The sequence below is a fragment of the Sphaerodactylus townsendi genome, linkage group LG10 (assembly GCF_021028975.2).
Source record: "Sphaerodactylus townsendi isolate TG3544 linkage group LG10, MPM_Stown_v2.3, whole genome shotgun sequence".
Classification (NCBI taxonomy): domain Eukaryota; kingdom Metazoa; phylum Chordata; class Lepidosauria; order Squamata; family Sphaerodactylidae; genus Sphaerodactylus; species Sphaerodactylus townsendi.
Genome location: NC_059434.1, coordinates 30,285,435 through 30,303,221, shown reverse-complemented (window position 1 = coordinate 30,303,221; position 17,787 = coordinate 30,285,435). Strand labels below are relative to the sequence as shown.

General features: G+C 41.9%; 1 protein-coding gene across 28 annotated transcripts in view; it reads right to left on the bottom strand.

Moving 5' to 3' along the window:
* Window positions 1-16,058, bottom strand: part of SORBS2 (sorbin and SH3 domain containing 2) — a 289,570-nt gene extending 273,512 nt beyond the window's left edge. For 10 of the 28 annotated variants that reach the window (XM_048509745.1, XM_048509754.1, XM_048509766.1 and 7 more), the window contains exon 1: window positions 15,882-16,058. The gene's annotated coding sequence lies outside the window, so the exon portion shown is untranslated. The remainder of the gene's footprint in view (window positions 1-15,881) is intronic. The other 18 variants (XM_048509759.1, XM_048509758.1, XM_048509760.1 and 15 more) reach the window with 8 other exon arrangements.
* Window positions 16,059-17,787: the final 1,729 nt, after the last annotated feature.

Below are 17,787 nucleotides of genomic sequence, written 5' to 3'. Positions count from 1 at the left end.
TTTTAAAAATGTTACGGAAATGTTGTTTCAGTCAATTACATTTAAATGCTTACTGTGCAAACTAGGGAAACAATGGTCCCTGTCGGCTTTGGGTAGAAACACACCAAATTGAAAACAAAAACAAAAACAAAACCCAAACTCCCGCCATGTCCTACAGCTGTGGGATCAGCTTTACAATGACAGTCCTGTACCCCAGAGACTGCATGCCTCAGTCTTTTTCTTTGCCTCGTTTACCAGAGTACCACATGAGAATTCATGCGTTTATCAGTTCATTTGCTGCCTGATTATTTTTATTTTTTTAAAAAGCACAAAAATGCTCTGAGTAGAGGAGATATTTCTTAGTAACTTCACAGGGGACCAACCTATCTGCACCATGTACAGTTGGCTTGTACTGCAAACTTGCAAAACTAGTATTTGCAGAGTTTGATCTGGGAGGAGACAGATACAGTCAGGGCCAGCTCAAGAATTTTGGATGACCTAAGTTTGGGTGCCCAAGCTGCCTGCCCGCACTGTGGGAAGGCAAGACATCATCTGCTCTTTTTGCATACACTCCCTCCCCAATGGGCAATGTGGAGGCAGGAAATTGTGCACACTGTTGACTCCCCTCCCCACTGTGAGAAGCTGCTGCCCAGTCTCCTGGTCCCCAGGTGTTGGGCATCTTTTTATTCTCCTCACTCCCACCAAGCTCCATTAGGTTGGAAGGTGCTGCCTGCTCTCTCTGTTCCCCAATGGATGATTGAGGCATGGCATGGCATCTTTCACCCACTTTGCAGGACTGTGAGTAGGTGAGAAGACAGATCTCACATTCCTTGTTCCCAGACAGCTGGTTGTGAAGGGAGCAGTATCTTTCTGGACTTAAGGAGGACGGAATGTGGCACTTTCCCTCCTCCCCTGCAAACCATGTTGAGAAGCTTCAAATCCCACCAGCCCTCCAGGCCCCCCATCAGAAAGAGAACTGAGCCACCTTTCCTTTCCTCACTCCTTCAGAGAGACAAGGAGGCTGGCCCCACTTCCAACCTTTGTGTGGAGATGGCGATAGGCTGAACCCTGCTTGCTGATGTTCAAATGTGCCCCTATCCCAAACTCCACTAGGAGTTCTGGACTTGGGCGCAATAGCAAAAGGGGTGCAAGCCTAAAATGCACCCCTGGGAAGTGGTGCCTGGGGCTCCAGTCCCCCAGTCCCCCCGAACTATGTCACTGGGGCCCTTGGAGATAAAAGGAAAATAATTTCTCAGACCTTCTGGCAGAAATTGGGGTTGTAGACTTTGCAAACAGGAAAGTAAGTATTGGAATCATCTCTACCAGCGGAATTGGATTCAAGTGAATTTCTGAGATAAAGGCACCAGTCAAATTAAGCCAAACAGCTCTTGGCTCAGCCCATGGCACGCAGCTGGCAGCTCTGAGGGCCAGCCCAGGTCAATGGGAGCCAAACTAGACATGATGTCATTTTAAGCCTATCACAGATCATTTGAAAATGCTACAAGAATATAATCTTGATGCTGGGTGTAGTCATTTTAGCACTATTTATTTTATATAATATTAGCAATAATTATTTATTTAGCTTCTTTACAGCCCAATCTAGATTGTGGGTGGGCAGGAAGGGTTGTGGGAGCAGTGCTGGACATTTGCCCACCCTAGTGGCACCCATGCCAGGAAGGGGAGGGCAAATGGCACTCAACAGAAGAGGTTCTGTCCCAGAGCTGCATCAGCATTAAGAAACATGTTGGCATGGCTAGGGGCAGGCTAGAGGTGGTTGGCTTCCGTGATTGGCTTCCACCAAGCTTTTGGACTGGGGACGACCCAGGCGCAGGTCTATAACTTACACCATTAAAACAAGTGGTGTAAATCACTTTTAAAATAGAGTTTTCTGGGCATCAGTGGGTCCCCCCCACACACACACATTGCTTCTTGCACAGCCCAGGGCTCCATTGGAGGTGGAGCAATGCTGCCAAGTAATTCCATTCACCCACCACTGCACCTGGATTGGGCTGTCAAAGGCCGCCTTTCTCATTAAGACGCAAGGCAGATTACTGAGTATAGAAAGAGGAGGAAATGTAAATGGGCAGTCTAGGACATCTGATGAATAATGCAATAAGACACTTCTTGATATACCTTCTTGTACTTGTCTTTGTGTTCCTCGAGGGTGTTCCTTTTTTGCTTTCAGTGTTCTCTCCATAGCTACATTGCTTGCCAGAATGTTAATGTGTAAAATGATAATTATGCATGCGTTCTTGAAAGACTTCTTTTGAAAAAGAATGTTATCGATTGGGCATTTTGCTGTTTCAGTAGATTCTATTTTTATGACATACAGAATCAATATATAATTTAAAAACCACGGTTTTATTGGAGGAGCATCAAACGCCTTACTGTTACAGAAACAAATCAGAAGAAGCTTTTCAAAGAGCTATGCATCGCAAAATTGTTAACAAGCTTTAAATGACATTTCGCCTGTACTAAATCTATAGACTGCTTTTTAAAGTTCGTGACATCAAGCTTACTATATTGCTATACTTGTGAGCCACACTGTACTGCCATTCTGTACATGAGCATTCACAGTCCACAGGAGCTGTGTGGGAGTGTTGATGGTTGCCGTTCAGGTCATTCCACCTTCTCCTTGCTTCTGGGGTTTTAGATGTGGAGGTAAGGGTTTATAGTTCATGCACTTATTTATTTTATTTATTTATTCAATTTCATATACCGCTTCATCCCCGGAGGGCTCTTACATACTCCTCCATGGTATTTTTATTGTACACATTACTATGGAACAGTCTACTTCCCCTCTAATATTTGTGTGGTCGGTTTAGTCTCATGGTGTGACGTCCCACTTTAGTTCTGTTTGTTAGCTTGAAGCATAGACCACATGAGCAACCTTCTTGTTATGAAACCAGTGTCCCTGTATTTCCTTGTAAATGAACATGTGTTGTTTTGAGCATAGTTGATTGTACTCTGTGAACCTGAGAGCAGAAATCTTAGTGAGGATCCTAATCCTGACCTACAAATAAAATGTAATATTACCTCCTTCCTCTTCTGCTTGGCTGATCAATGACGCTGTAGAATCAAAAGAGAAATATATATGTTCTGCTGCTCCTATGTCACAGAAACAAAATTTTTGTCAGCTGGTTTTTTGTTTCCCCTGCCACCAATCTAAAGGTACCAGATTCTTTGCAGACTTTGGAGTGACCTCCAGAAAATAATTAAAAACTTAAAATTATGTAAGTCACCCGGACCCCATCTATGTCCTGTTGAGCTCTTTAAGGCCAATCCAAAGTGGCAGGTTAGGATCCTGGTTCCAATCTAACCTAAATTGAAAATTACACCTCAAAAATATTAAACTTAAAGCAAAAGGTTCAAGTACTGCCCTAATTCATTTGTTTTCCTACATCAGAAGTGGGAACTTTATACCTGGAGCAATTAAAGCTTTTAATGCCAAGGTGACCCCCTCTCCCCCATTATGATATGTTACTGGAGTCTTGATCGATGTGATAGATGAAGCCATCAATCAGTCATTAACACAATTCTCTGTTCTATTGTGGGGAAGCCAAACTGTGTTTCTGGGGTAGCTCTCAGAATGGAATGAGGTCAGAAATCCCTGGAGGCCCTTTCATGGCAAAGAGCATTTTTACTATATCATAAAACGCTTGTGTCTAAATAGGGGTTTATAACCCTTATTGGAAAAGATCAATTTGTGTTCTCTTGGGAAAAGGTGATTGCAAATAGATTGGAGTTGTTGGGTTTTAATCTCAATGAGATGTACTTGACATATCTTGATCTTAGTAGTACACAAGAGGGGGTTTGGTAAGTGTGCTCAGTTGCCACTTTTGGCTGGATCCCTTCTGATTCCATTCCACAGGTGCCTTTAATTTTACAGCACATCAGTACAGAATACCAATCATGTTAGTTGGGCTGAATGTGCATCCATCCAGGGTTACCAAAGGGTGTTTTGCGGGCATTCTCTATTTAGATAGATATTGTGTGATTGTGGTGATGGCCATATAGAGACTATAACATATTTTGATTGGGGTGCCACATTCCGTTCCCTATTGAGTTTTATGTCTGGAAGCAGGCTTGAGTCTACTAGAAACCAGAGCAGGGCTATCTACTCTGAAATTCTGGCTGAGACTCTGTTTCAATACAGAAAAAGACAGCCTAATCCAATTCGCGGTGCCTGATCTGATTTCCAATTGGTGGTCCAACAGCATTAGAAAGATCAAATCTCTTGGTTTCTCACTGGAAACATTCTACATGCTTAACCCAAATGAGATCTTCAGCTTACTAAAAACAAGACTGCTAGACCAGGAACAACAGTTGCTTCTAGCATCAGCAAACAGATCATGCTCCCCTCTATACCACACTATAATACCCAAACATCGGCAGCTGGTGCACTACATTGATCTATTACTGGAGCCAACACAGAGATGGGCCCTAACCCATATGCAATGTGTTTCCATCGGCAATAGAAGAGGGGTGACTACTCTCTATCCCATCCAATGAAAGATTTTGTCCCCATTGTCTGAACCAAGTAGAAACCTTAAACCACATGATTTTCTTCTGTCCTAAGTATTCAAACATCGGATACTTATTACCACAGTCCATATACCACAAAGCATGAACTTGTCCAGCTGACTTGCAAATTAACTTCCTTCTCAACATCAAGAAACAGGAGACACTGGAAAAGACAGCTGAATTTCTCCTGCAAGTGATTGCTGTACGGAATCAAGGAAAACAGAAAGGAACATGACCTGCTTCTATTACTGCATTATTTTATTTATTCTTTACTTTGTATGCCTAATAAGGGTTATTGATGATGATGATGATGAACATATTTTGCTGTTCTGCTGTTGGGATTATCAGAAATATTCAGGGCAAATTTTATCCTATAAATCTTATTTTTCCTTGAAAATTTTAATTCCGTAGCTACTGCCTGTAAAAATATTTCATTAAGCCTCTGGCATTTTTGGATGTGTAGCATAGAGTGGAATGGGAAAATAAATCCAGCCCTGGTGCTGAAGAAAGAATCCATAAACATTATGCAAAGGCTGTGGGTTAATAGTAAAGTGCCATCTTTACATTCAAAGCCTTGTGCTGAGATAAGGGGTCATGTCTACGTAGCTATGTAGACACGATCCCCTGAAATAAAAAAAAACACAAACCTTGATATAAATACAGTGTGAGACAGCCAGCGCGAGCTTAGAAAATGGTGCTGATAAGCTAGTCAGGGAACTGCAGAGCAGTGTGGGAAACATTTTAAAGGGATCTGCACAGCAAGTGAAAACACTTCCACAGAACGCTTCCAGAAAACCATTTTCAAAAAAAGAATAATTTGGAACAGCAAGCAAATAAAACATTTTCAGGCAGGAAATAAAACGTTTTGGACTAAAAACCATGCAGAACTCCATGGAGGAAACATTTTATTTCCTTCTTCAAAACATTTTATTTGTTTTGTATGGAAAGGGCCACGGTCGTGTTTTCTTCTGCAAATGAACCCTATGAGGAACAACTGATTATGTTGTGTTTCTCATGACATCACTATGAGGCAGTCACCCCTCTTCTGTTCACTTTGGAGACTGCATGAATGCATGAAGGCTTATATTGAGTCAGACCATTGGTCTATCAATTACATGGCAGCAGCTCCCCAGGGTCTAAGTTAGAAATTCTTTCCACCTCACCTACTCTGTTTTTAAACTGGAGATGAAGGAGATTGAACCTGGAACCTTCTGCATTCAAAGCAGACATTTTAACACCAAGTTACAATCACTCTCCTGAGTAATGAATTCACCTTCTCCATTGCTGTTGCTCTCATGCCTACACACACAGGTTCTGGATGTGCCTAGCACACAAGAGAGAGAGAAGAAATATTCCCACCACCCCAATATCGTCTGGAAATGCCTTTGTTGTTCACCCAGAAACAGTCTAGAAACAGATCAATGCTAAAGAAGGATATTATGGCAATTCAGCAACAGGAGAAAAGGGAGGGGGAGTCAAGGACAAGATGACAACTGCTGTGAGGAGCACCAGCTAATCTAGAGGTATTCAAATGTTGCCATGGTGACAACTCTGCCCTAACAAAGGGAAAGCGGGCCTTTGATAGAACGATTTATTGATAGGTCAGCTGTATTCAGAGTGTCCAGCTGAAATTGGCAGAAATAGGAAGCTGGGATAAGCAGTTAGAGTGGCCTAAGCAAATGAATAAACGTCCTGACCAAATATCAGAGCTACTACTTGGAAATGAAGCAGAGTTACAGGGAAATTACAAGCAGATGCTGGCGCGGGTCATCAGCATCCCTTTCCAGCAGTAACAGAATATGTTCCCATTGCTAAATACAGTGCCACTGGAATATGTAACAATTCCACCTGTTTCTTCATTCCAGAAAACATCTGTCATTTCCTCACTGCAATATATCCCCAAATTTCACTGTCTTTAACATGCACTTGTATTTGGGAATTAATAGAAATAGGGCACACTCTTAAACAGAGTAGTACCTTTCTAAGGCCACTGAAGTCTGCTTAGGACTGTACTGTATCCTCAAGTCACCTTTAGATTCTTTTCTAGCTATCATATAACATGTACAGGAAATTGGAATTCCTGGTCTATATCCTTTCAGGTTGCAGAGACGGCAATCTGAGAGCAATTAATAAGTAGGTCTACACAGATTCCTACTTGAACCTATTCAGGGGGCTTACTTCCAGGAAACAAATCTTAACATTGTACTGTAGTGTATATGCCTGTATTTTCTCCTATTAAAAAAACCAAAGAAACAAACAGAAATATAACAGGCCAGGAAGAAAGAAACTGAATTTTTCCTCTCTGTGTAAAATCCAGATCTCATCAATGGTCCTTCCCACACAGAAGACACAAAACAGATCCATTTTGGCTTTTCTGGTTCACACACAGCTCACCAAAAACAGTCAGCCAAAAGTGTTGCCAGCCAAATGGATCTTTTTTCCTACCTGCTGCACAGAGCTCTTGTCAGTTTCATAGTTTAGTTTGGGTTTAATAACCAGAAAATTTTCAACTCCTCCCCCAAAAAGCTGACATAGAATTGGATGGTGGGGTCAACAATTTCTGGGTTTATTAAACACAAAAAAAGAGATTTTTTTTGCCCACCCCTAGTTGCCAGTCTTAAGGTAGAGCTCAGAAATCTCACAAAGTTACAACTGATAACCTGATTACAGAGATCCGTTTGCCTGGGGGGGGTGGGAATTGACTGCTTTGGATGGTGGATTTTATGGCATAATCTCCTGTGGATGTCCATCCCTTTCCTACACACTGCCCTTTACACAATCCATCTTAAGGTTTCAGGGTCAGTTTCCAACAACGACAGTTATAACAGGAGAGTGTGACTGAAGGAAATAATGAATATTGATCAGCTATTATTAGGCCTGAAAATCCCTTACTCTGATTAGGTCTCCTATGTCTTTAAAAAATTCATGGGGAGGGGGAAAAGAAAAATCACTGGCTGATTTTTGTCTTCCTATGCATCTTTTAAATGGAAGAGTGCCCTCACCAAAATAGGCAGCTATAAGACATGCAGTATGTTTGAAACATACTGCTAGTCATATGAATACAAAGTAAGGTGTCAGTCATATGTGTGTTCAAGTATGAAGAAAATTCCACTGAACTCAGAGGGCCTGATCCTGAAAAAAATGCTTTCACATCATGCTGAAGTGATACTGTAATGGCCAATTCTACTGGTTATGGAGTTCGTTTGCTAAAGTGCCCAGAGAGAAAGTTGTGGGGATGGCAGATTTCCAAAACCTTGACATTTTATGCTATATAGCTACTTTTCTTGTCTTACAGGGGATAGAACTGTCACCATGGTTACAGGTTCACCCTGTAAGACAAATCAGGCATTGTGAATAATAGTAAAAAAAATTAAAAACATTATGCAGCACTTTGAGTTTAAAGAAGAAATTGGATGTTTGAGACATTTTTGAATTTGCTTCCTTTATTAAGAAAGAAACTAGGGGAAAGAGCCAACAGGAAGTTGGAAATTCATTGCCACTTTCAAATAGACAACTTCCTTAGGTGTTTGAATATAATGGCTATAATTCGCTGCATATTTACTTGGGAATAAGTCTCACTGAACTCAGTATGAGTTACTTTTCAGCTAGCATGCATAGGCTAGAGCAGGGGTAGGGAACCTGCGGCTCTCCAGATGTTCAGGAACTACAATTCCCATCAGCCTCTGTCAGCATGGCCAATTGGCCATGCTGGTAGGAAACTGATAGAGTGGATTCCTAATTTTATCTGGAGAAACATAGTGGAAAACTATACTGATTGGTTTTAGGGAGCAAAAAAACTGTCCTGTTGTTTAGAAGCTAGAATGATGCATCTGTGACTCACAATTCATTCTTTCCAGTGATATTCTGCTAGGACAATTAGGCTATGGACTGCAGCACTCCCCACTTGAGTATGGAGAAAAATAGAAAAATAAGAGTAGGGATTCAGGATCAAGTTTTATAACCAGGGCAACTGGAGGGGTGGGGATGGCGCTGAGGAGACAAAATTCCTGGGGCTCAAGTCAGCTGAAGAGCCCCTTAAGTCAGCATTATGCTGTACTCAACTCATGCATTTACTTCTAATATAGTTCAATACAATTCAATTCAGTGTATTTACAGTCATTTGACCAGCAGTTTATTTTTCTTCTAATTCTAGTTTTTGCGAACCAGAACCCACTTCATTAGATGTAAGAAATGTATCCTATATTAGTCGACATATGTGTGTATAAATATAAAGTTAAAATATTAGAAATATGGCTATAGAGAGTAATATCGAGAGGCATGAGCTGTGCCAGTAGAGGAGATGTGGAGGCATTTTTGGCAGGAACCGCTTGTCTAGAAAGAGAGAGGAAAGCTGGTCTAGTTTTTTTTTTTACATAATTCTGAAGGCTTACATCCATGCTAGGAGTGCATTGGTGTAGCTTCAATGGGACATGGGGGGTGCCGCACTCCAGGTTACGGGGGGGGTGGGAAATCACCCCCCCAGACCCCACCTACACTTGCCCCACACCCCTCCCACTTGCACAACCTGAAAAAGTTCAGGCTGAAAAAGTGGCCTGTTCAGTTCAGGCTAAAAAAGCGTAAGGAGGGCCTTGAGGCAGGCCCGGGACCAGAGTGCCATTTACTAGGTGCCATTTGCTCTCCTACACCACTGTAGGGTCTCAATTGCTGTACTTGGAGACATTTAGCTTAAGCTGACTCTTTTCCATACAATAATGTTTTCATGGCTGTGCAATCTAATATTCCACATCTCTCCTCCCCGAATTTTCTCTGCGGCACCATTTTCTATCGAATTGCTGAGCTCACTCTGTATCTTCTTGTTTGTTTATTTTCATCATTTCTGGGTTTTTTTCATGGGGGCGGTTTTTAAATCTTTGAAGGTTTGATTACACAAGCTATGAGGAATCACAGCACAAGACATTGAAGCATTGAAGCATCAATTCCACAGATAATTTTAAAAAACAGAAAACACACAGAATGGTAACCAGGGCTCATTTCGCACATGCAGAATAATACACTTTCAAACTGCTTTCAGTGCTCTTTGAAGCTGTGCAGAATAGCAAAATCCACTTGCAATCAGTTGTGAAAGTGGTTTGAAAATGCATTAATTTGCATGTGCAGAAGGGGCCCTAGAATCCTTTCAAGGGGTTGAATGCAGACAAGTGGGGGTGGTTTCCAAACGTTTTGCAAACGTTCTGCAAATGTTTTGGGAGACTTATGTGGAATAGGCCATTAGTTTGAACACTGAAGGAACAGTTCTTCCTCCTGTCAAAGAGCTGCAGCAATACTTGATAAAGCAACAGCAAGAGCTACCATCCTTTTTAAAATGAACTGTGGGCAAAAATAGACTTAAAAGAAATGCCATATCCTTTCTTTCACCTTTCACCTATTATTTTATCCTTCATTTTGTCCTCACAACAATCATGTGAGGTAAGTCTGACTGAACATGTGCGACAGGCCCACAGTTACTCATCAACCTTCCTTGGCAGATTTGGGGATTCAAGAGAGATACATGACAAGTTGCTTAAAAGCTCTTTTATTACATGTTCTCTGTCATGAGAATAACCTGGTTCAGGTTGCTCCAATTCCCTTAATTTTTGGCACTGCAACGCCAGTCATCCCGAGGTTGGTGGCCAGTTTTCACATGTTCTGATGATTTCTGCCTGCCCTTAGCTTTTATTGCAAATAGCACTGGAAGGAGATGGGTGTCTGGAGAAACTTTGGGCCAGGATATTCTATTTCCTTTCATTTTTGGTCAGGAGCTCCAGCAATCATCCCAAGGTGCTGGCCAATGTTGAGATTCCTAGCTTTATTTTCAATGAGGCATCACTGCCATTAAAGGACAGCTGAATGAACACATGGATACTTTTATTATTGCAGATGCATGGTAATAATAAGCTAAGTGACTGGTTTTGTTATGATACTTGGTCTGCATGTGGGTCATATGCAAGGGGAGTGGAGTATTTGTCAGCGGACCCACAGTGAATATTGGCAGCTTACAACCTTGTCTGAGAGTGTGTGATTGGTAATATCTAGATGTTAAAATAAAGATTACTGGACATGGTGACATTTTCATTGCCATACTGTCAAGTCAATAGTGGTTGCTCAATTAGCCATGTATTATAGAGAATCACACTTGGCAGAGCTCCACACTTGGCAACAGAAACAAGAACTACTTGAGTTAACAGAACAAAGTTGATAATTCTGGCATGTTATGCCTACATTCTTCTGAAATAAAACTAGTCAAGCCTTTCACTGACAGGAATGATGAATCCAATTGGCTTCCAATGACTGAAAATGGAAGTTTTACCACATCCTATCCTGAAGATATTTATGGTGCTTTTAGAAAAGAATGGGAACTTTAGACTAGACCACTGTGTATATTTTACCTGCTGGTAGTATGGATTTTCCTGCTCCCAAGCATCATTTTCTACTTATGTAACACCATTTTGTTCTTCGTTCATTTTCTTAACGTCTAAGTTCTTTTTTGCTTTCTTTCAAATTTCTGTAATTTAGTTTGATTATATTTATTGTTAGATTTCACATCCTATCAATTGCATTGATTAACACTATATAATATGTCTTGAGTCTCAGTGAGAGGGGTGGACTATAAATAAATAAATGAGAACTTGGGATAGTCTGGATCATTTTGGTTGTGTGGCTGCAAAGAAGTCTAAATAGTTCCTGAGTGTTCCTCTGCATGTGACAAAGAATGAAGGGATGTGTGCCTAATGTGTCTATGCCATGCTCTAATGTTTGAATGGAACTCAGTGTGTGTAGACCCAGATTACATGGTTAATTCCCAGATTTTAATCTGGATAATCAATTGCAAGAATATTAAAAGATAGTGGAGGTACACTGGATCAATTGAGATAAAATAAGGACTCTTGGTCCATTCTCAAATATGGGGAATAGTCATAGGCCCTTTCCACACAGACACTTTGAAATGTTTTGAGGCAGGAAATAAAACATTTCCTCTATGGAGTTCCACATTGTTTTCCCCCTAAACAATTTTTTTCCAACTTGGAAACATTTTAAATTAATCTCCTTTTAAAAAAATCTTCAGTCTGAAATGTTTTGAAAATGGATTCTCTGTTGTGTGAACATTTGAAAACGCTCCCCCCCCCCTCGTGCCATACTTGAACTCCCTCCTTGGAGCCATTTTCTCCCATTCCCCCTTGCCTGTTTTTGGAGCATCCACCCCCAAACAGCATCACTTTCAATGGTGTTTAAACTAGGGAGCTCAGATTCTCCTTTTAAATCCACCTTAAAGGAAGAATCTGGGGTTCCCAGTTAAAGCAACATTGAAAATAATGCAGTTTGGGGGTCGATTATCCACCCTGAAACAGGATCACTTTCAATGTTTAAAATGGGGACCTCAGATTCTCCAACTAGAAATCCATGCGGAGAGGTTTTAAAAGGATCTGGGAAATTTGAAGTGCCTGCTGTCAGGGTACAATTGTTAAGCTGAAGTAGCATAGGCTTTCATGGTACATCTTTGGGAGACTCTCACAGTGATTACCACCCAGGCTGTTGAAGTTTGGTTCAGGGTCCAAAGTTATGGGCCTCAAGATGTAGCCCCCATCTTCTGTGGCTCCCATTTGGGAAACAATGGGGGGATGGGGAACACCCAGGTGCTGGGACCTGTAAACCTCCCAACCTAGGTGGCATCATCCAGAGTCTCCTAACTCCCTGAGGAATTTTGGTGCAGCTAACTAAAACTACCAAAACAAAAAAAAAACCCACTAAAATACAAAACCACAAGCCCAGGCTGAGATTCAGACATGTAATGGGGTGGTTGAACCTGAGGAAACCTTGCCTCCCACTCTGGATCGGGTGGTTTATTTTGTTTTGTTTTTTTGTTTTTGGGAAGGAAAGTTCCTTTTTATTTGACAAATGTTGATTATCCAAAGACACCCACCACTACCTATCTTAACATGGGCCATCACTTCAAGATATCTATAGTCTAATATGAGTTCCAAGATTAAGCTTTGGAACCTAATTTTGCAGAGTCAGGTAATTCATACTCTATCATACCCAAGAGCCAGCATGATGCAGTGGTTAAAAGTGGTAGTCTCTAATCTGGAGAACTAGGTTTGATTCCCCACACCTATACATGAGCTGCTGACTCTTATCTGGTGAAGTGGATTTATTTCCCCATTCCTGCACATGAAGTCTGCTGGGTGACCTTGAGCTAGCTACAGTTCTTCAGAACTCTCTCAGTCTCACAAGGTGTCTGTTGTGGGAAGGAAAGAAAATGAGTTTGTAAGATGCCTTGAATCTCCTTACAGACGGGAAAGGTGAGGTATAAATCCAAACTCCTCCTCCTCATCTTCTTCAAAGTGGGTCACCTACTGAGAGTTGCTTGAGTGCAGAACCCTTGAGTTCAGAACCCTTGAGTTCAGAACAAGCTAATGGTATATACAATGAATGCATTTGTACCATACAGTGGGAACAGATGAAGTGGGGTGGGGAGGGGAAAAATACAAGCGAAAGACATGGATTAGGAACAGAAAGGATCTGAGCACAGTGCAGATGTCCCCTAACTGGCAGCTTTGTCCAAGACCTTCTTGAGATCTGTGAACATTATCACAAACCTCCCTGCCCCTCGATAAACATGAGTTTGGTTATTCACTGAAGAAAGGGATGGAAAGAATAATCAAAACTCTGAGGAGAAAAAGAAGAGTTTTGGATTTATATTCCCCTTTCTCTCTTATAAGGAGACCCAAAGAGGCTTACAAACTGCTTCCCTTCTACATGGAATAGTATATCGATTAGCTCCATCCAGGCTAAGATCCTGCAAAGAATATGATAATGTATTTTTCTAAAAGCTGATGAACAGCACCATACCCCTGGGCAACACAAATCCTAATTCAGATAGGGAACCAATGGAACCTTTAATAACAATCAACTGTGTACAGCGATTGCAGTTATGCATCTGTAACCAATATCTTAATTTGTCCTTCCTTCCTTGCTACCCGTTAGAACAGCTTGCTATCACTTCCTCTCACTTTAGCAGTGTGTGGATTTATAGATTTTGTCTAAGGGTGACACAGAATGCTGTTTGACAGTGACACTGCTCATTAAAAAAATTTCCCCACTTATTCCCGGGAAGAAATAACTCATCATTCTGTTAGGCAGCAATACTGTGGCAGTTTTGGGCAATGCACTGCCAGTTAATCTATGCAAACAGAAGAACCTAAATTCTGAATCTGATCCTATGCAGGTTTTCTAATAAGCTCCCTTCAACTTAACAGGATTTACTCAGAAGTAAAAGTATGTGGAACTAAGCACATTCTGGAGTGCATCTTTAAACTGTACTCTGCAGACCCATTTTGTATGCACATTGACATGGGAGTAAGCACCACTGAATACACTGGGATTTACTGTTGTGTAGCAATGCCTGCACTCCTAGTATGAGAAGCAAGAAATGGTAGTTTGCAGACCCTTGTCTACTGCAATAACCTCAAACCATGCAACCAAATGTACTAATACTTTATTTACCGAGGACTACTACAACAGTCAGAAACCACATTAATCTGAACTTCTTTATTGGATGGTTCTGATTAATGATTTCAGTATATATCAGGGTTTCAGTCAGTTCTGAGAATCACATGGTTGAGAGGACAGGAGACAAGAATGTGTCTGGCTATAAGGACATCCAAGTCTGGCTTCCCACTGTTGGGGCAGAAAGGTCAAAGGCAGAGGCGTAGTGCCAAGAGGGAAGGTGGGGTGTGTGCGCAACGCACCGGGCATGCACCCCTGCAGAGATGTTCTGGGGGCGTTCCAGGGGTGTAGTGGGGGCGGGATGGGGCGTTCCGGGGGCATTCTGGGGCGTTCTGGGGTGGATGGGGGCTTGGGGGCGCAGGGCACGCACGTGCACAGGGTGTACTTCCCCCTCGCTCCGTCCCTGCCTTTTCAGGGGTGCCCTCCCTGAACTTAACTGCACACTCCCAGGCCCTGAACTAAGAGTTCAGACAGCTATCAAACATACTCCTTACCTCTTATAGGTTAATTTGATTGATTATTTATTAAAAACCCTAGCAATGCTTTAATTTGTGCCATCACATAACTATTGAGAAAGGCATCTCGCCATGACATATTTCTAGACACCAGCCATATGCGTCTTGTTGAAACATTAGGAGCAAAAACGACCAGACCACAGCCACACAGCCCAGAAAACCCACAACAGCCTATTTAGAATTAATCACATTAATAAACATATTGCAGCTGGATTAATTAGATGTAGAGTAGCCAACAGCATCCTGTCGGCATACTGTGTTAAATTCAAATTCACTGGTCTGTAACAGTGCTATCCTAAGCAAAGTCACACCCTTGGAAGCCAGGCTTATATTTGTGTATCTTCCTCAGTCTCACCTCGAGATTCTAACTACAGCTCCCAGTCCCACCCCACATGCCTTTTGTCCATACATTCTCCCCAGCATAGCTTTTTAGAATGTCAGAAAGGACCCCCTTCATCCCTCTTTCACCAGTGAAGGTGGCTGGACTCAGACAAAATTGGGCTTAGAAAACATTGAGCCATTTAGGAAGCTGCTTAGGTTTACAACTGCAAGTCCCGCAAGAGGGATAGTGAGAGTAGAAGAGCAGCCTAAGGGATCCACGATCCAGACAGCTCAGGTTCACAGAGCCTGCTGGAGAGAGTGTTTCTTTTATTAATTCCCCATCCTTGTAAATCTCCTTTACTTTGCCCAAGAAAGATAAAGTAAGCAACTGACTTCATGTGGTACAAACAAGACACACGGAAGAAGAAAAAATTAAAGTGCTTGTCTGTGGCAGCATTTTATAACGAACACTAACAAACGTTTAACATCATGCCAAAACTTTAATTATTTCAATGTGAGGGAAGCTCCCGCAACATTACGAGCGAACGTTGCCCCTACAACACCCCCGCTACATCATCTTCATTCCAATGTCTTCTTCTCAAATCGAGTTTTAGACAGGTTGCAATTTGAAAGGAGCTTTTAATTCTCTCCATGTTTTATTGTTCTTAGATGCAATAGAATCCATTTCCTCAGACAAAGCAGCAAATAAAAACAATTCCTAGCAGAAGGGGGCAGGAACAATAAACCAGGCTGACATAACCAACAGATTCGGTGCCTACAATTATCTGATTTGACTGAAAAAGAGGCTCTAATTATGCACTTGCACAGAAAGGTGGCAGAGGCTTTTCTTTCATGGAGCATTCATTCTCTCGCTGCTGCTAATTGAAAAAATGTTATTGGGGTTAAACAATTAGCAAAGGATTTTTAAAAAATTCCTGAGAGAGGAGGAGGGAAAATCTTTTTAGCCTCGTGCATTTTCAACAATTAATCTTGCAGTCCTTGAATGGCTTTTGGTTTAACAATAAAACAAGCTGGTACCTTGTCACGAGATTATTCCAGCTGCTGAAAAATCTTGCAGTTGGCTCGCTGGACGCCGAGCAGGCATGAGAGGAGTTAATGTGCCATCTGATCTGTATATGGTGGCATCGCTGCCTCTTTCTCAGCTCTCTGATCCATCTGGCAGCCTTCACCAGGATTCACCAAGGCATTTGCAACATGTATGCTCTATTCATGCGCAATAAGGCAACACAATGAGCCCCGCGCTGTACTATTTGACTGGGAGTCATTGGCTCTTTAGAGCATCTTGAAGGTGATTGGCTGGCCAGTGAGAGCTCATTGTACTTCCCCAGCCTTAACCTTCAGCATGTTTAATACACATCCCAAGGGATATCTGCTGGTCGATGCTGGAGAGAATTAGCAGCTAAGGAAACAGCAGCAGCTTGGAGGATATGGTTAATAATGTCATTTCCTCCCCCTTCCCAGCAGACTTCAGTGGACAAAGACCAATATTTAATTTTCCATGGCTGTGGGTGAACTAAACAACAGCAAACTAAAAGTATTGATAACTTCACAAAGCATAGCTTTGTATTTGTACGCTGGAAAATGCGGTCAAGTGAACAGGATTAGCCACCATGCGGGAGTGATCCGTTTTAAGGAGAGTTAGTGTAATCACTCTTAAATGAAAAACACACAGCAGACTATATTAAGGAGACTATTTTAAAAACACTGGAGGGAACGGGTAAATCAGGGGAGCTAATCTGTTTCGGCAGGACCTGTTTTGGCTGGAGCCAGCCCAATTAGCCCTGCCTGTTATTGGCTGTTGATTCTATATATCTGTACTACAATGAAAATTGTCAGATTTTTTTTTTAAACTAGAAGTTTACATAAAAATAAATAGATAGATCAAAAGCATTCTGCCCCTAACAATGTCAGTTTATAGGGAAGGAAGTGAATTCAGCATGACTTAGTCCTCGGTAAATGCACTAAAGGCTGCAGAGCTTCATTCCATAACATGCTTTGTCTGACTAGGGTTGCCAACTCCACCCTGGGAAATTCCTGGAGATTTGGGGGGTGAAGCCAGGGGAGAGAGGGGCTCGGGGAAGGGAGGGCCCTCAGTGGAGCATAATGCCATTCAGTCCACCTACCAAAGGATCTATTTTCTACAAGGGAACTGATCTCTGTAATCTGGAGATCAGTTGTAATAGCAGGAGATCTCCAGGCCACACCTGGAGACTGGTAACAATGCACCTACTAGGCCAGGGGTAGGGAACCTGCGGCTCTCCAGATGTTCAGGAACTACAATTCCCATCAGCCTCTGACAGCATGGCCAATTGGCCATGCTGGTAGGGGCTGATGGGAATTGTAGTTCCTGAACATCTGGAGAGCCGCAGGTTCCCTACCCCTGTACTAGGCTAATCGATAAGGTTTTGTAGTATTGCCCCGGAACAAGAATGGCCATGTAACTGCAAAAAAGAAAGAAACAAAAACCCCTATTGTGCATGATGTAAAATGCCTGTAAGTATTACTAAAATATTTTCGAAAGTTGGCTTTGCTTTGAAGACCCTTATTTCCTGATTTTATTTATTTATCTGCAAAATTTATATCCTGATTTTCTGTCTTAACAAGGGCCAGCAAGGCAGCTTACAATTTGAAACATGCATGAGACAATCACATTCTAAAACCATTAAAACTAACTCCTCTCCATCAACACAGATAATTAAAATGATAATAGAGTTAAATTACATACCAAAAAAAATCACTTACAATGAAAATATTGGTAGGAAAGAGGGGACTGTTAAGGGAATGCCAAATGAATGCCACTGGCAAAAGACGGAAACAGAAGGGGGCACACAAATCTCCTAAGGAGAGAGGTCTAGAGCAGTGGTGGCGAACCTTAGGCACTCCAGATGTTATGGACTACAATTCCCATCAGCCCCTTCCAGCA